The sequence below is a fragment of the Rattus norvegicus genome, chromosome 7 (genome assembly GCF_021556685.1).
Source record: "Rattus norvegicus strain SHRSP/BbbUtx chromosome 7, alternate assembly SHRSP_T2T, whole genome shotgun sequence".
Classification (NCBI taxonomy): Eukaryota; Metazoa; Chordata; class Mammalia; order Rodentia; family Muridae; genus Rattus; species Rattus norvegicus.
In genome coordinates, this window is record NC_141540.1 from 125,861,122 (window position 1) to 125,880,888 (window position 19,767).

Genomic DNA, 19,767 nt, shown 5'->3' on the forward strand with positions numbered 1-19,767 from the left:
CTCCAGCCTCTGCCTCCTAAGTGCTGGGATTAAAGGTGTGAGCCATCATCACCACCATCTGGCTAAAATTAAGTTCTAAAAAGAAACAAGTAGAGAACAAACATCAGAAACGATGAAGTGACAGGCACAAGCTCTGGTCCATTAAATAATTACATCAATAATTACATCAGCCATGAGTGTCTCCTAGAGCAATTATAAGACACAGTCTGGCAGAGTGAATGCAGTACACTAACTACATATAAGGGGCTTCCAACCACTTGGGCAGCTTGACAGCTCATGGGTAGAAGATCTATCATGCAACTATTAACCAGAGGAAAGCAGGTTGCCGTATGAATATCAGGTAAAGTAGGGCTTTGGAGCAGAAATAAGTTCCAGAAACAGACAGAAACAATGTATGAGGGTGAAGGGCCAGTGCACCAAGACAGGGCAATTCTAAGTGTGTTACTCAAAATCAAAACTGTGAAAGAGTTACAACTGAAAAGGAAGTAGGTAACTCTGCCGGTAGATTTGGTAACTTCTAGAATGAGAAGGAATAGCAGTATGGTGATTTGTATATGCTTGGCCCAGGGAGGGGCACCATTTGGAGGTGTGGCCTTGTTGGAGGAATTGTGTCACTGTGGGTGTGGCCTTAAGGCCTTCATCCTAGCTGCCTGGAAGCCAGTCTTCTCCTAGTGGCCTTCAGATGAAGATGTGGAACTCTCATCTCCTCCTGCACCGTGCCTGCCTGGACACTGTCGTGCTCCTACCTTGATAATAATGGACTGAATCTCTGAATCTGTGAGTTAGCCCTCCACCCCCACGAAATGTTGTCCTTATAAGAGTTGTCTTGGTCATGGTGTCTGTTCACAGCAGAAAACCCTAAGACAAGCAGTAAGGATATAGAAGAAGTGCCATTACCACCCAACAGGAGCTCAAGTAAGGCTGGAGACACTCCGCCTAACAAAAGCAGAAATGCATAATCTTCTCGACACTAGTGTAACAGCAGGAGCCTGTGAAGAACCTGGCTGTCCCTCCTTGCTTCCCTCCTTCTTTAAGGTGGGGTCTTTCTTTTTTCGTTGTTCGTTGCTGCATAGCCCAGGCTATCTGGCCCAGGAGTTTCTAGCCTCTGCCTCCCATCTCTCCATAGGAGCCCCGGGAATTATAGACACGTGCATTAGCATGCCTGGCTTTATGTGGGATCTAGGAGTTCGCATGCTTTTTCACTCTTGCACACTAAGTGGTTTACATACTGAGCTACTCCGCAATTCTAGGCACTTTTTTATTCTTCATGGCTCCAAACTGGAAGGGTGCCAGGGGAGTGTCCCAGGTCAAGTATGAAGCCTACTTTCCTCAAAGTGAAGAATGTCTTTGCATTCCTAGCTTGCAGAGATATTTGGTACACCAAGCGCTTTTCCATCGATATTGAAATGGTTGCGTGATTTGTGTCAACATGATGAATCCCACTGATTGGTGTTCAGATGTCAAACTGATCTGAGGCCCACTCAGTCACAATGTGTCATCCTTTTTATATACTGCCGGAATTGGTTTGAAGTTTGGCATTACAGACTTTTGTGGCAGGAGAGTTATTGCAATGTTTTGTTTTGTTTTTTGTTTTTTTTTCCCATTTGGTTTTGGTTAGGAGGGTAACACTGCTTTTACATAACCAATGAACCAGGATTCCTTTTCCTCTAAGTTCTGAAAAGAGTTAGTGTAAAATGAACTTGAACTTTTTCTCTCCTGGAATGCCTGATGGAATCCATTTATTCGTCACCGAGTCTTCCTCTTCCCTCTGCTCCCTTCCTAAGGCAAGAGTAGTGTGTGTGGAATTCGGGGGTGTGGCGGGGGTGGTGGTGAGGCAAATGCCACAAATCTGACTTGTTTCCCCAGCTGCACAAAAGAAGGAGAATGGCCTAAGGTGTGAATGGGGCTGTGGCTGAAGCTGCAGGCCCATTCAGATCTCTCAAAAGCCATGGTTCCTGCTGTAGCCCTCATGGCAAGAATTCAGTTAAGTCATGTCACCCCCCAGGGACAAGCCTAATTCCACATTGACTAGCAAAAGGAAAAGGTGACAGGGGCCAGGGGCCCTTTATGAACCTGAAACAGAGACAGACTGGACTAAACTCTGCAGACTGTTCCGTTCTACCTGTATGGAGCCACTTGCTTTAAGGTCGGTTGACTGTAAAGACCATTAGTTAGCAGCTGAAGGTGGCAGAGTGGCTTAGCGAATGGTGGCACACACCCATGGTGTCAGCTGCTGCAAGTCGAGATAGCAGAATTGCTTGAACCTACAAGCTCAAGACCAGCCAGGGAAAACTTATGAGGGCTTGTTTCAAACACACAGACACCCACCTACCTCTGTGCCCCCAATCTCAGAGCTGGCAGTATAGCTCAGAAGCAGAGTCCTGGGCTACACCTCGAGCCTTACCGGCAACCACCAATTTTAGGACCCCTCCTGTGTGTCACAGGTGACATTGATGAAGTTGGTTACATGTGTGCAGACCACAGCTTCCTAACCTTCCATTCCCTTCCCCAGGCTGCCACACATAAAAACCCCTTAACTGAATTCTTGGTGAGGTGAATTTGAGACCTGCTTTCCCATCTCCAGAGATGGCCGCTTCATGAAGAAACTTTTTTTTTTCACTTGTGAAACTCATTCTAGTGGTTGACATTCTGTGAAGTGGACAAAAGGGGTCCATTTCTCCAAACAACTCACCATCGTTTATTTGAGTCAGGGTCTCACTAGTAGCCTAGGCTATACTGGAACTTACTGTGTGGCCTAAGCTAGCCTTGAATTCACCTGCCTTAGCCTTTGTAGTAGTGGGATTGTAGGCACGTGTGGTCATGCTTAGCTAACCAAACTCATGAGGGCCAGTGTCAGATATCTTCTGCTCACCACCTCATTTTGTGAGGCAGGCAGGATCTCTCACTAAACCTAGAGTTTACCACTTCTAGTAGACTGGCTGCTTGCAAGCCCTATATCCTGTTTTTGAAGACAAGGAAATATAATCTGGAAACCTCCCCATCTAAAATAAAGCAGTACGGCAATACATGTCTGGAATCCCAGCAACCAGAGGCCAAGACCAGAGGATCACTGAGAGAGTTTTAAAACAGCCTGGTCTACACAGCAAGTAGCCCTGCCAGGCCTATATAGCAAGATCTTGTCTCAAAAAGAACAAAACCAGAGTCCAGGCTGTCACTCAGTGGTAGAGTAGTTGCCCAACATGCACAACTCCTGGCTCAGACCCCATGTACCAAATAAAACCAGGCTTGGGGGTAACCTGTGGTTACCACTTGGGAAATAGAAACAGGAAGATCAGACATTTGAGATTAGCCTGATCTACATGAGACCCTGCTTGCTCATGGAGACTGCTTTTCCAAACACATGACTAATGAGAGTGGGGTGCTTACGAGCACCCCTCTGTTTGTGGAGACATGAAGGTGGTAAATCCCTCATCAAGGACTTGTTGTTGACTGCAGTGTTTGATGGAGACTGGTGGAGTCTGTATTCTGTATAACCATGAATCAATTCTTTCTTGTTCCGCTGAAGTAGACCCGTGTCTTTATGGTCTGTTTCATTTTCCATGCAGCTTTGAACAGTATATTTTGATTTTAGAATGAAGTCATAAGACCTCAGAATCGTCCACAGATGGTCTCTTTCTAAAATCTGAGTGTGTGTCCGGGGGTGTTTTATGAAAGCGATGTTGCAGTGTAGAGGGAGATTAGGCTCAAATGAAGCTTGGCATAAAACACACTCAGTGTCTGGGGAATGTCCTTGTTTTGATTGCAGGGTTCAGTCTTGTCTGGGTGATGATAGTGATGTCTTTAACATATAGATACTTTTCTGTTTTTTTTTTTTCAGTTCAGGTTTTGTAGGCTTGTTTTAATTCTCTATCATGTCCCCAATCTGCCCAGATTTAAACCTTGGAAGGAAGACTGGCCTCTGGGATTAGCCGTGAGACTATGAGGTGGCACCGACTTCCACCCATTTGTGCACTCTTGGGTCCAGAGTGATTTTGAGCCAACAGTGAACACGTGCTGGGGTGCAGAGTGGGTTTGGAAAGTGCTCGAGACACGTACTTTTTACTAACCCCATTGTGGAGTGGGGAAGAAAGGAAGAGACAGTATTTTCTCCCAGAATGTTGGCTCAAAAGCAATGTACCCAATTGTCGGCTTTCAAATGCTTTGAGTTAAGACTCTTTCTTCCCTGGGGCAGGCCTGGGACTTGCTCATTCCTTCATTTTGAGTCTCTAGCTCACTCAGGGGAAGTGGGTTATTTGAACATTCCTATTATTTGAACATAACCTCTAAGAGAAGTGTTACATGAACAGGTCCTTAGAGGTTGCAGCAATGCCTCAGAACAAAGATCTCCCCCCTCCCTCTCTCCCTCTCTCACTGTCCTCTCTCCCTTTCTCCTCTCTTCTCCTCTACCTTTCCTCTTTCTCCCTTTTCTTCTTTCATTCCTTTCTCTTCTTCCTGTCTTTTTCTTTGAGACCGTGACTTAAGTAGACCATGCTGGCCTTGAACTCATGCAACCGAAGATGAATGTAAACTTCCAGTTCCTTTTGTCTCCTCCTCCTGAGTGCTAGGATTACAAACCTCTGCTACCAAAGTCTGTTTTTATGCCATGCTAGGGGCTCTTCCTCCACCACTCTTCTACCTAACTCATTAGGAAACACACACACACTCTCTCTCTCTCTCTCTCTCTCTCTCTCTCTCTCTCTCTCTGTGTGTGTGTGTGTGTGTGTGTGTGTGTGTGTGTGTGTGTGTGTGTGTGTGTGTTGTTTTAGGTTTTTCAAGACATGGTTTCTCTGTGTACCCCTAGCTGTCCTGGACCTCAATTTGTAGACCAGGATGGCCTCGAACTCAGATCCACCTGCCTCTGCCTCCTGAACCCTGGGATTAAAGGTGTGCACCACGGCCTTTAATCTTAGGTGAGGTCGGGTCTCTTGATCGAACTCAGAGCTTACTGATACGGCTTGTCCTGTTAGGGAACCTGCTTCCAGTTCTAGGAGATGGAGTTCTCAGCCTCTTCTCCACTTCGCCTTCCCCTTCCCCTTCTTTTTCCCTTCTCTTCCTCCTCTTCTCTTCCTCCTGCTAAGTATTTTCTGCTGGAGTTTCTCTGAATTTCTGCTGTGCCTAAGCTATTATTAGAACCATCCATGAAGTTCTTAATTTCTGAGCTGTGGGATGTTATTCTGGTTCCTTTTCTTCAAAGATTCTGATTTCGACAACCTATTGCTAAGCTTCCCTCTTGGTAGTTTGTGTCCGTTCCTTGCCCACTGATGGCCACATCTGTGTCACTCAGGGTCCATCCTGGCTGGCTCTTCTCTTCACTGCTTGCCAGATTTTTCTAGGGCTTTGCATGTCTAATAATGTTAATGGAATCCTGGACATTATCTATCAAAAGCAAAGAAGTCCTGGGCAATGTCCCTCTCTCCATGGATGGCTCTTCCTCCTCTCCTAAAAATGTTTGTGATTAAGGTACAGAAGCTAATATAAAATTGCCCTTTCTGGATAAAGATGACTGTGACTGACAAAAAGCCTAACCCATGCCCTCATTGTCTTTTTTGTTTGTTTAAGACAGGGTCTCATCTTGTAACCCTGGCTGTCCTGGAATCCACTCTGTAGACCAGGCTGGCCTTGAACTCAGAGATCCACTGCCTCTGCCTCCCCAGTGCTGGGACTAACGGACTGTGCCGTCATCACCACCACCGCTGACTCCTCACAGTCTTTTCACTGAGAATTGGTGGACTGTTGTCATCTTGCCCTTGAAGACCCCAAGACAGCCCATCAGTCTCGCTGCTCAGCCCTCTCTGCTCGGTGCAGGCAGAACTCCACAGACGAGACGAGCTGCCAAAGCAAACAGGCTGATCACCTCAGTCCCCTCCTTTCTCCTTGTGATTGCTCAAGTAGCCACAGCTTTCTCCCCTCTTATCTCCCCCACTCCCAGCTCTTTCTCAGCCTTGGAAGAAGTCTGGTTCTCAGCACCAAGGAAAAAAGACTAGCGATAGGCTGGGAAGGTGGCCCAGTCAAGCATCAGGACTTAAGTCTAGATTTTCCCAGCACTCAATAAAAGCCAAGTATAGGAGGACCTAGCTACAAGTGGAGTGGTGGTAGGGTAGAGACCAGTGAGTCTCCAGGACTCAGGTTGTAAGTACACACCACCATGCCCAGCTTTTACAGAGCTTTCCACTTGCACAGCAGACATTTTTATCCACCAAGTCATCAGTCTCTCCAGCTCCGATTAATTTTGTTTTTAGATTTCCTTTTAATCTTAAGTGTATGGTAATTTGCCTGCATGCATGTTTGTGTACCACATGTGTGTAGTGCCCACAGATGCCAGAAGAGGGCATTGGATCTGGAACTGGAATTCCAGATGGTTGCGAGTCACTGGGATTTGAACTCAGGTCCTCTGTAAAAGTTGTCTTGCTCTCACTGAGCCATCTTTCCAGCTCCCCTGTACCAGCTCATGCACACACATATAAATGGAAACAAATAACAGTCTACACACACACACACACACACACACACACACACACACACACAAACCCTCTCCAACTGAGACATGAGTGATTCTTTCCCATCACCCTCTCCTTGTATACAGCTGCTGCTCCCTCACTCAGCAGCTCCCTACCCCCTCTACCCTGTCAAACTCATTCCCATTCTTCAAAGAATCCGGCAGGCCTCCCTCTGAGCCCTGTGGCAGGAGGGTTAGGATGGGTTGTTGTTGAAGGCATTCCCGGGTCCTAATCACAAAGGAGCGTGCATGTCTGGGGGGTCCCGCCTGGACCAGGAGGCACCTCCCATCAGAAAATGGGGCTGGGGTTCTTCTATTATCTCTGGTTTTGCTTTTCTTCGTGATGTGAGAAAGAACAACCAGGAGGAAGAAGGTCTGCCCCGTGCTTCGGGTTTCAGTTTACAAGGCTGAGTTCATTTTTATACATATGGTTTTGTTTGTTTCAGCCCACCAAATACCTTCAACACTCCAGGGGCCCTCATGTTTCACAGTGTGGTGTGCACCAGTGTATAAAAGTGGGGAATAGGCTGGGTGGCCTGTTGGGGTAGGAGGTGCATGACCCCTCACTCCTTGGGTCTCCTTGGGTGTTTTCCCCATGGTTCTGGGAAGACATCAGCCCATGCTGGCTTGGCCGGGTGCTTTCTCTCCACAGGATGGGGCTGTCCTTGGTTCATGTCAAGGTCCTCAGCTCTAGACTGTCCTGGGGAAAATACCCAGTTGCTGGGTACTGAATCACATCTAGTAATCTGTATGAGTATGAAAGGGTTCGACCTATGCATGCATTTAGCCAAATTATTCCAGAATCCCAGAGCCGAGCATGTGTCCCTCCACTGGTGGCTCTGGGACTCCCCAGCCTGGGGTCAGCTGGGTTACGAAGTTTAACCGATTTGCGATGTATCTGCCATTACTCTCTGCGTGTCTGATGTGTGTCACCCACCGTGGTATGTGTCTATAATAGATCGGGGAGATGAGGGTAGGAAATCCTTGGGGCTTGCTGCTCAGTCAATCTAACCGAATCTGCTAATTCTTAGTTCAATGAGAGACCCTGTCTCAAAGAAATTAGGCTGTGGGGTGGGGGGGGGCTGGAGAGATGGCTCAGAGGTTAAGGACACTGTCATAGGACCTAGGTTCAGTTCCCAGCACACACACGGCAGCTCACAATCAGTCCCCAGTCCTAGAGGATCCAATATCCTCTTCTGGTCTTGAGGCCACCAGGAAGGAATGCATGTAGTACACAGACATACATGCAGGCCTAATACTCACATATAAAATTATATCTATATATTTTTTGAGACAGGGCTTCTCTGTATAGCCTTGGCTATCCTGGAACTTGCTGTATAGACCAGGCTAGCTTCAAACTCACAGAGATCTGCTTGCCTCTGCCCACCGAGTGCTGAGATTAAAGGCGTGTGCCACCACCACCAGACTAAGATAATATTTGTTAAACGTTGGAGACTCTGAGGCCTCTCTCTAAGACTTCGTTATCCTTCTGCCTCTGGTACCTTGTGCATCTATCTCTACCCATGGACCTTTTCATAACCTTCTCATCCAAGGTTCAGAACCTTCAGGAAGACTTCCAAGCTAAAATCTGCCTATCACCTCCTCCACCACCATCATAGCCAACTCTTAGCAAGCAGGTCTCAAGAGCCCAGTTAAAAACTTCCCACATGCTGTCCTCTGGAAGCCTCCCAGCACCGCAGGCTGATGACACCACTATGCTTTTTAATGAGGCGGCCACTGAAGCCCCGGGAAGACCAGGAACTTGCACTGTTTTTTTTTTGCAGCCTGTGGGAACGGAGGCTGCATCCAAGTGCAGACATCCGAGAGCAAAACTTGCTCTTAACCATTGCAACACATGATAGCCGAGAAGGTGACTGTGGTGGCCTCCAACACCATCCCTAACCACTCGTGATCCTTACCCATTAGGATCCTACCAGGAGGCCAGAAGAGAAACTTTGTATTATTATTATTATTATTATTATTATTATTATTATTATTATTATTATCTTTACTGTGTGTGAGTGGTGTGTGTGTGCCTAAGTGTGGGCACACGCATACCCCGGTCTGTGCGTGGGGATCCCAGGACAACTTTCAGGAGTTGTCGTCTCCTGCTAGCATGGATTCTGGGGATGAATCCAGGTTATCTGGCTTGCACAACAAGCATCTTGCCTGCTGAGGCATCCTGCTGACCATCACCTTGCGAACTTATTCAGGGGCCTCTGAGGAACCCTCAGTTCCTGCAGGATGCTCCTCTCAGGATACCCACAATTCATTCATTCTTTCTTTTTTTAAAAAAATATTTATTTTATTTATGTGAGTACACTGTAGCTGTCTTCAGACACACCAGAAGAGGGCATCAGATCTCATTTCAGATGGTTGTGAGCCACCATGTGGTTGCTGGGAATTGAACTCAGGACCTCTGGAGGAGCAGTCAGTGCTCTTAACTGCTGAGCCATCTCTCCAGCGCCCCCCCCCCCCCACAATTCTTTCTAGCACTATTTCTTCTTACTCTCCAGGACCCAGCCCAGAGCTGGTGCGTGTGTGTGTGTGTGTGTGTGTGTGTGTGTGTGTACATGCATGTGTGTGTGCGTGCATGTGTGTATGCATGTGTGCTTACATGCGTGTATGCATGTGTGTGTGTCTGCACACTCAGGCACATGTAATGAGTGAATCCAATCCAGTGTGAATGGATCCAGAAGAGGACCGGGAGTGGAGTGGCTCAGTGAGTACTGACTTGGTGACTTAAGATTAAGTCCTACCCCCGCCCCTTCACCCTTTTGAGTCTCTGTTTTCTCATCCTTAGAGAGAGGCAATGAAGAAACGAGAAACCCGAAGACTAGTACATCTGACTTTCCCAGTGAGGTAAGGTGATGGTGATTCTAGTCTAGGTCCGGGGATGAGGACTTTGGACCTGCCCCTTGCTCTGCCAAGTGTGCATGTTTACATCCTGGGCTCCCCTGAAACACAAGCCAATCCAAAAGGCCACTGAATTCCTTCAGAGAAAGGCCTAACAGAGCCCCCTGCCTCCACCGAGTTCAGCCGAGCAAGCTGACTACACTGTGTGCGCCTCAGGGGTTCATTTCTGCGGCTGGAATCTGTGAGAGAACTCCAGGCCTCTAATTGGAACCGTTTGTCCTTCCAGCAAACAGCAGGTGGCCGGGCCAACTGAGAAAGGTGAGCATCACCACAGTATGTGTCCTCTGACCTGTTCATCCGACTTCTGGGAATCAGTCCTAAAGAAATACCTCCAAATATGGGAAGGATTATGAGCAGATAGGCTCCTGGCAGCATTCCCCCTGACAGCAGAGGAGAGAGAGCTGTGGCTCCACCTGCCTGGCTGGCTGGTGTCCCGGATGGGCGTGTCCAAGAAGCTCCATTCAACCTAGGAGCAAGTTCAAAACTGTGTACCCGGTGATGCGCTATGGAAGCCGCTCACATCAAATACCAGGATGAGCATGCAGCTCCAGCTGCACGAGGGAGGCATTATGGGAAATCTTTGTTTCCATTTTCCCAATTCTCTGCAATGTGGTTCTGGTTAAAAGTATATTGTAAATAAAGAAGCAATTAAAAGTGAAGAAGGAAATGGCTAGTTTTCAGACACCACACACACACACACAATATGAATATGAATATGATTTCTGAGTTGGTGAAAAGCAGTTTCTGTAGAACCACTGGCATGGTCTGCTTTAGATTTCTTTGTCTTTCTGCAGACAATGGAAACCCACCCTGGCTGATGCTAATAAGTAGAAAATGTTGAGGGGAAATACTCAGGAAAGAAGGACCTGGCTGTGTCTTCTTCCAGTCTCAGTCCATCTGTGTGTGTAAGCGGGTGTGTGTGTGTGTGTGTGTGTGTGTGTGTGTGTACTTGTATATGTGTATGTCTGTGTGTGCATGATTTGTATGTGTGTGTCTTTGTGTGTATGTATGTTTGGCTTGTATGTGTATGTATGTGTATATGTGTGGGGTTTGTATGTGTGTATGTGTGTGCATGTATCTGTGTGTGTGTCTGTGCACACATGTGCATGTATGATTTATATGTGTATGACTGTGTGTATGCATATATATGTGTGTGTGTATATGTGGGTGCATGTATGTATGTGTGTGCATGTGTGGTCACATGCAAGTGGAGTGGAGACCCATATTCCATGTCTTCCTCAGTCATTCCCCATTTTATTTTGGGACAGGCCTTTCTCTATACCCTGGAGCCCATTAGTGGATGGGCTCTGTAGCCTCAGGGCCCTCCTGTCTTCGCCTCCCCAGTGCTGGGCTTGCAGAAGCCCATGCTGCACCCAGATTTTCTGTGGGTGTTTTGGGTTCTCATTTTTGCCTGGCAACTGCTTTACTGTCTGAGTCATTCCCCAGCGAGATACTTACTTTAACAAAGGCAGTGTATGCGCAATCTTAACTTCTGCTTACTGTTTTATTTTATTTAGAAAATAGTTTATTTCAACAGCGTTCCTGTTTGTAAATGTGAAGTTTTACCATATTTCAAGTGGGAGATGTTGTATTTATGTGACTGTCCCTGTATGACATATTCAGTATATTTCTTTTTGTGATTATGTTTTTATGTTAGGTCCCATGGTGATAAATGTTTGCACATAAAGCTCCTGTACTTGTCCACAACAAATGTGTATAAATCATACAGCTCTCCTTCAGATCACCAAGAACAAATTAGAAAACATGGGAAAAGAGTCCACTTAGAATGGCAATCAATTACAAATGCTTAGTACCAAAGTAGTAAGGATGGAGGCGTGAGTGCAGATCCACAGTTGTGCTTAGCATGCACAAGGCCCTGGTTTCATCCCTAATGCCACTGTGAGAATGGTGAACATTGTGGTGGTGGTGGTGGTGATGATGGTTGATCATGGTAGTGGTGATCATGGTGATGGTGTTGTGGTGGTGGTGATCATGGTGGTGGTGATCATGGTGGTGGTGATCATGGTGATGGTGATCATGGTGGTGGTGATCATGGTGGTGGTGATCATGGTGATGGTGATCATGGTGGTGGTGATGTGGTGGTGGTAGTGATCTTTCTGCCATCACGCTGGAGATCACTGAATTCTGTAACAAGTTCTGCTAATCCCTGCACTACGCACCCTTGTTTGATGGAGAACACAAAGTCCAGGTAGCTGAGGGAGGCCAGGAGAGATCATGTGACATTCGTACACACGTACAAGAGGGTAACCACGAGATGAAGGCTATGTTAATGCTGTATTTGCTACATCATGTCAAACATCTTAATGTCTAAAATAATAACAAGTAAATAAAAAGGACGTAAGAGGTTACGTGTGCATGTGCGTGCACACAGACCCACACACACCGACACACACCTATATGGTAGTATAAATCACAAGCGAGGGAGTTGTGAAAAAAGCCATGGTGAAATCACATGTATTTCAGTCAAGTCCCCTTTAGCTACATGAACAGAAACCTGCTGGAAATTGGAAGGTTGGTTCACGGAAGGGTTCAGTAGGTAAGGAGTCCTGAATTTCATTGTATTGTGAATCGCATGGGCATGCCCGACACCCACTTCCAACTCTAACAGCCTGGGAATCAGGGAGTTTAAGGTTCCCATGTATTTATTTTTTTATGTATTTGTGTATGCTTCAGTGCACGTTTGTGCATCCAAGTGCATGTATGTGCACTACATGACTGCAGAAGCCTGTGAGGGTGAGAAGAGGTGTTGGACCCTCCAGAGCTGGAGTTACAAATGGCTCTGAGCTACTTTTGTGAGTTGGCAACTGAACTAGGGTCCCCTGCAAGAACAACAAATGCTCTTAACCCTCCCTGGACCATCTCTCTGGTTCCAGTCTCTGGGTCATCCTAATGCAGCTATATTAGCAGTAGCACTGGAGCAATCAGAAATAGCCAGCTGGGATCAGGTGGACCAGGGATATGGGATTCCCACAGTGTGAATAGAGCTTCCAGGAACCAAGCCTGTGGTCAAAAGCATGTAATTCTCAGACTAGAAGTCAAGGGCTGGGCACATTTCCCAAAAGTGTTTACTATATTCTACCCCTTGGTTGACCAGTAACCACAGAAAAGGGAAAACATCCTTTTCTCTGTATGCACAAACAAGCCTCCAATTGCTGAGCTCAACTCGACTTTGGTGGTTTGGTTAGGAATGGCCCCCATAGCCTCATGTGTTTAAATGCCTGGCCCAAAGAGAGTAGCACTATTAGGAGGTGTGGCCTTGTTGGAGTGGGTGTGGCCTTGTTGGAGTGGGTGTGGCCTTGTTGGAGTGGGTGTGGCCTTGTTACAGGAAGTACGTTACTGTGGGAGTGGGCTTTGAGGTCTCATATGCTCAAGCTATGCCCAGTGTTTCTCACTAGTCTCTCTCTGCTACCTGAGGATCAAGATGTAGAACTCTCAACTCTTTTCTCCAGCTTCCTGTCTGCCTGCATGTTGCCATGTTTCTAGCCATAACCATAATGGACTAAGCCTCTGAAACTGTCAGCCAGCCCCAGTTAAATGTTTGTCTTTATAAGAGTCGCCTTGGTCATGGTGTCTCTTCACAGCAGCAGGAACTCTATGACACCAACTGTCTCACTAACTGCCCTTGCTAAAGGCAGCCAAGTATCGTGTGGCTATTCCATTGGCTCCGAGGACATCGGTTCTGGGTTGGCTGTCCCCAGGCAAACGAACAGTTAATAATAATCCCTTGTGAATGCCTGAGAGTCTAAGTGTCCCCGCTCCTGAACTTTTCTAAGCTAACCCCCAAACTAGGAGATTAGAGCAGAAAACTAACAGCTAAACTGGCCTCCGAGGTCAGACGTCTGATAAGCTTTGAAAACAAGCAGGATCTAAAACAAAACATAGAGATGAACCTACACACCGTTTGTGTTTAAAATAAAAGAAATGTAAGCGAAGTCCAGAAAGATAGGCTCTAGAGGACTCATAAATTTGAGCCTTCCCTATTATGCAAAAGAGGGAGGCTGGGTCGTGCAGCAGGCTTAGGACGGGTTCTCTTGCACTCGGCCTACCTGCTGCTCGGGGCTGATGCCTGACTTCACATCCTTTTCATAAACTAAAGGACTTTCCTTCTGTTCCTCTGACTCTCTAGGACTCTTACTACGGCGTGAGTCTGAACCTGGAGGGGAGCTGATTTGTCATTGAGTTCCAGAACTCCACATATCTCTGCTTCCTCAGGGTTGGGATGACAGAGGCATGAGACTGTGCTTGACCTTTTCCGTGGGTGCCGGGGATCTGAACTCAGATCTTCATGCTTTCCCGGCAAGCACTGTACAGAGTGAGTACTCCCCAGTCCTTCCCAGCCCCTCCAGGAAGAGGGCAACCTTCCTGCAGCCACCTCTAAAGGCTTTGTCTCCTATACACTCACCTGAGGTCTTAGGGCTAGGACATCCATCTGCATGTGAATTTAGGGAGACACGTTCCAACTCTTCACCCTAAACAATCACATGGTACTGGGTTGGGTAAGCCCTATGGGAGGTGAGAACACAGGTCCAGCCCTGCCAGGGGTGCATGTGAACCCCAGATTGTGAATCCTGCTCCCCCCTCCCCCACCCCCCTCTCCCCTTGAGATCCAGGAGTTGTCTTCCTCTTGGGCTGCTGTGTAAGTGAAGTGGGATTGTGTTTGGGCTGGACATATGGAATCCTCAGACAGATGTAAGATGGGTCTGGCAGGGAGTTAGGAGTGTGGACAGCGTTTACCAAATCCTAATGCCTGACCCAGGTTAAGGGTCACCACTCTGGGTCGTCCTTTCTCTGGAACACCTTGACCCTGGCCACTATTCCATACTGAAGTCCTCTCCCACTGTTTTTTTTTTTTTTCCGGAGCTGGGGACCGAACCCAGGGCCTTGCGCTTGCTAGGCAAGCGCTCTACCGCTGAGCTAAATCCCCAACCCCTCTCCCACCGTTTATATGCAACACTCCCACACCTTCCTGATGACTGTCTGTCCCTCTCTAGCTTGAGCTGTGCTCTCGTCTCTGAGGCTTCTTCCTCTGCACCTGAACTTGCTTCTCCTTGCCTGTGTGAGGGCCAATGTTGGGACACCTCCTCCAGGAAGCTTCTTTTGACTACTTCATGTGTCCTCAGGCCCAGGGCCTGGAGTTGTCCTTGGATATAGAGAAGCACATGAAAACCAGGAGTGTACTTGTGCAATACACCAACGCATTGAGAGCAGTCCCTCCAGGCCTTCTTACAATCAGAAGGCCTTTGGGAGAGCCTCGGATGAAGGATGGGAGGAGTCATGGGCGCCAGGGTGGGCTTTGAGGAGGGACTCAAATATCTGCTGGTATTTTTCATATGTTGCACACAGCGTGTCATTTGTTGTTTTCTGCTGCCCCACTCAAGGCCACACCATTCTCTCTGCACTTGTCACCCTGGACATACAATGGTCAACGACCGTCCCAAGAAGAAAAGGTCCCTAAAGAAAGAAGAGACTAAAAGGGCACTGAGGGACCACATGCCCAGGGCATGTTCCCAGGCTGCAGGGTAGCAATGACCCTGCAGCAACCTGGGGCTGGTGATGGTGGTAGTGGCTAGGATCTCTCAGTGCCTCATGTAAAGAACAGAGGAGAATAAATGCCAGTCCTGGCAGTGGGTGTAGTGTCAAACAGGGCTCCCAGTGAAAGCTGGGTTTTTCTTAGCATCTGGTAGCACCAGTGTAGAGAAGGAGGCTCTCTCCATTCAAGCCTTCACCAGGAAGGACTTCCGAGCACAGCAGAAGAGGCAGGCAGTCCCTGACCTTTAGGAACTTATGGGCTAGTGGGCACAGAAGCCAACAGGCTAATTGAGAAATAAAGGTACAGTAAGAAGACTGGAGTCCTGGAGCGGGGGTGGGGGTGGGGAGAGACAGGAATGCTTCTTAGAGGTGAATCTTGGCTGAGGCACGCAGGACAGGAAGACGGCAGCTGCTTAAATGTAAGGCCGTGAAACCTTTGAAGCTCCCTTTGAAGCTGGTTTTGGAACCAGACAGAAGCCAATAGTTACAGCCAATAGCAGCTAACTGCACACACAGCCCCCTGCCGGGGAAGGGCTTCTGTCTGCTGCTTCTGCCCAGAGGCAGAAAGCAAGGCAAGGGCTTAGGTGCTCTGGGAGCCGCGCAAAGGCCACGGGACTGAGGAGGGGGTGTGAGGGACGTGAGGCTGAGATGTACCCTCGAGGGGTGGACACAGAGGTCAGGGCAACCTCTGCTTTCAGAAAGTCACAAGTGGGGGAACATGGCTTCATGTACAGAAATCACAGGCAGCTGGGCTCCAGAGGCTTGGTGGCTTCGAGCCATTTGTCTTCCAACATGGGGGAAGGGGGAGGACAGGACAGCCTACAAGCGCCAGCTATGATCTCTCAAACAGATGAAGGGCTGTTTGTTATCAGGAAAGCCATCTGTTAATCTGGCTCTGAAGATGAGACAAAGCTGGACTGTCATACAGGCCATAATGAACGACTTCCTGCTGGCCATGATTGTATGGTTGTAAGGGTATGTGTCATCGTGCCTAGAGCCCAGGGTCAGAGGTTTCTGCTCTCTCCCTCCACATGGACCCTCTCTGGAGATCGGCCTCACTTCCCTTCTCTCTTTGGAGACAGGGTTTCACTGCGCAGCTTTGCCTGTCTTGGAACTCACTTCATAGACCAGGCTGGCCTTGAACTCAGAGATCTACATATCTCTGCCTCCCAAGTGCTGGGATTTTTTTTTAAAAGATTTATTTATTTATGTATTTATAAGTACACTATGGCTGTCTTCAGACACACTAGGAGAGGGCATCAGATCCCATTACAGATGGTTGTGAGCCACCATGTGGTTGCAGGGATTTGAACTCAGGACCTCTGGGAGAGCAGTCAGTGCTCTAACCACTGAGCCGTCTGAGCCATCTCTCCAGCCCCAGAGTGCTGGGATTAAAGGCATATGTCACTGCTGGCTGCCTCAGCCTCATTTTTTTTTAATTCTTATTTTTTTTCAAAGTATAATCCAACATGTGAGTCCTGAAGTTTTGTTGACTCTTACATAAATATATGTCTCCCAGCAACATGGGGTCCTCCTTTGGGCTAAAAACAAGAACCATAGAAGCCGCTATGATTGGATTTTTTTTTTCCTTCTGGCTGCCAAGAAACTCAGGGTCAAGTTGAGGTGCAATAATTGTATCTCTGTAGATTTCTGGCATAATTGTTGGTTTGATTCAATCATGCACAGCACAAGTAGGTTATTGGTGGGCATTGCATTTTTTTCTAGATTTTTGCTGTTCTAAATAATTCTCCCATTGCAATAATCCAGTGAAAGGAAGAAAGAGATACAAATGACACAGAGAAATACGAACAGCTCATAACACAGGAGAGATGTTTGGCCCTCTGTGGAAATTAGACTGGCTTTGTTGTTGTTGCTCTGTTTTGCTGATGAAAGTAGCCGGCCTGAAGAAATGTCAGCCTATTCTGGCTGGGAGGCGGCAAGACTCCATGTTTGGGCCCTGTCCCCTGAATGTGAATTCCTCATTCAGCTTCCTCAGCACCCCATGCTAGGATCTGCAGAGACAGCCCAGCCTGGAGCACAGAACTCACACCTTTCTTTCTTTTTCTTTTTTAAAGATTTATTTATTTATTATATATAAGCATAATGTAGCTGTCTTCAGACACACCAGAAGAGGGCGTCAGATCCCATTACAGATGGTTGTGAGCCACCATGTGGTTGCTGGGATTTGAACTCAGGACCTCTGGAAGAGCAGCCAGTGCTCTTAACTGCTGAGCCATTTCTCCAGCACACAGCTTCTAACCCTTACAGGATCTGACCATCTTACGACAGGAGACTGTCCACTAGTTACACCCATCCTGTTCACACAGTGAGCCCTCAAGGTCTTACCAAGACATGGACGTGTTTCTGCGCTGGTGTTTGGTAGAGATCAGATGCCCAGATACAGAAAGGAACTGGGGTTAGGTATCGGAGGATGTGGAGTCCAATCCAAGTGGCGACACTCTCCAGGCTGGAGACTCCCATACAAAGCTGCTCCCTGAGTCTCCCACACTCCAGGGGGCTGAGGTCAAGAGCCAGCACTGTGTGCCTTCATTCCCTTGGGGAGCACGGAGTTTGGCATGCTGTTCTGAACAGCCGGAGTCACTCTCCAGTGACAGTGGGTGCTGAGAAGAGGAAAGTGCGATGGATGGGAGATGATTGCCATGGTAAACTGTCATCTTGTTCAAGAGGATTCAGGTAGGGAGACGGTTGGAAGGAATGTAAGGAGGTTACACAGAGCACTCTGCAAAGCACTCTCTGGCCACAGAGCTCGATCCCAAGGGTACTGTCCGCCACCCAATGATGCATAGGCCACTGTTGTAGGCATCCTCACCAAAGTATTTTCTGGGCAAGGATGGGATGGCTTTTGTGGCGGGTTGAGGCTTTGGCAGGGTCTCCTAGGATACCAGGCAAGGTGTGAGAGCCCCTTCCTCATTCACACCCTCCTGCTGGAGGACTGTGTTTATTAAGGTCTGACGTCAGTGACTCCATGTGGATACAACAGATTCCTCTTCCTTCTTTTCTTCCTTTCTTTCATTTCTTCTTCCTCCTTTTCTTTCCTTCCCCCTCATATTCTACTTGCTCCTCTCTCTCCTCCTGCCCACCCCCAGATCTCATTTTTGTTTGTCTGTTTTTCGTTTTTGTTTTTGTTTTAGGTAAAGCCTCACTACGTCGCCCAGGCTGGCCTCACACTCATCATCCTCTGCCTCCAAAGTGCTGGGATCATGCGTGGTGTGCACCATCCTCCAGGCTGCTTGCTGTGGACCCACCCTGAGGTACTGACGGATAACAGCTTAGTCTTTGCCCTGTGTGGTGGGAATGCCTGGGGCTTCGGGTAGGTAGGTCCTCTGAGCATTTGCAGAAAGCTCAGGCCTTCTGTCTTTCCAGGGACATCCGAGAGCTGGGGTCTACCTAGAATGGCCCCGGGAACTCAAAACCACCCAGGATTTGGGACCTGAAGTTTCCCTGCTGATCCAGATCATTTCATAAATAAGGTACTGAGTCTGGGGCCAGGCTGGCATGAGGCCGTGGAGAGGAGGCTGGTACTGACAGGGCGCTCCCATGCTGTGAAGATCTGTTGCTTCGTCTCTGCTGTCACATGGCTGGCAGTAAGTGAGCCACGGTATTCTTGGGAACCACAGACTCTTTCATATCATCCCGTATGCTTTACTTCTCAACTGATCAAAGTCCTATCACATTTAACAGATGAGGACACAGAGACACCATGTGGGTGAGTGGCGTGTATATGTGTATGTGTGTGTGTGTGTGTGTGTGTGTGTGTGACAGAGACAGAAGTAGTCCAGCCTGGATTGGACCGGGGTGCTCTAGTCTCACACTCATCCATTCCCCTCATTCTTGGTCTCCACCTCTAGCCCATCCTGGGGTTTTCAGGAGGGTCCCTGTGTCCCTGACATCTGGTGACTGCTTTTCCAAGCCACTAGGTGTGTGACAAGAAGATGGGGGGAAGCTGTGGGCAAGCCTGTGACAGGCTTGGGGCGAGTCCCTCAAGAGTGGGGAGGATGAGGATGGGATGACTGGTAGAGCCTGGTAAGGGCTGAGTGTAGACCTTGGGGTTCCTGACTCCCCTCAGCTACCTACTCTTCGTTCTCCAAACTCTGCACCAATAATCGAATTCAGAACGAACAAAACACTAACAATTCTCCAATCTGCTCACAGCTCAGGGACCCTTCCTCTCAGGCACCTGCACATGCTTGGGCCTCCTGAACTCCGTCCAGGCAAAATCCACCCCATCCTCTCTGGTGCCAAAGCCTGTGAACCTTTGCAGAGGCTGTTTCCTCTGCCCTCCCTCCCTCCCTCCCTCCCTCCCTCCCTCCCTCCCTCCCTCCCTCCCTCCCTCCTCTTCTTTCTCACACCCCTACTCATTCTATACTCGTGTAGCCGAGGGGTTGGCCTTAAACTTTTTTTTTTTTTTTTTTTGGTTCTTTTTTCCGGAGCTGAGCTGGGGACCAAACCCAGGGCCTTGCGCTTTCCAGGCAAGCGCTCTACCACTGAGCTAAATCCCCAGCCCCTGGCCTTAAACTTCTGATCCTCAGGCTCACACCTCCTGATGGCTGGAATTATAGGCTTTGCCATGATGCCTGCTTTATGTACTTTTGGGGATCCAACCCAGGGCTTTGCACATGCCCGGCAAGCATTCTGCAAACTGGATTACACCTGAGCCTTGCCTCACTTCTGGGAGGCCTCCTGAACTGAACGTGGGGAACTTAACTCAGCCAGCAGGCCCTTCCTGCAGCCTCCCTGGTCTCTCTGCAAACCTCTGGCATTAGGCATCTTTTGAAAGGAGGTCT

The 19,767-nt window shown here is 48.2% G+C and overlaps 1 long non-coding RNA gene across 1 annotated transcript; it reads left to right on the forward strand.

Annotated features, from left to right (window-relative positions):
- The first annotated feature begins 659 nt into the window (after positions 1 to 659).
- On the forward strand, positions 660 to 10,071 carry LOC134479609 (uncharacterized). The gene is made up of 3 exons (XR_015626161.1): positions 660 to 777; positions 9,300 to 9,358; positions 9,639 to 10,071. It is a non-coding gene; the product is annotated as an uncharacterized LOC134479609 (long non-coding RNA).
- Positions 10,072 to 19,767: the final 9,696 nt, after the last annotated feature.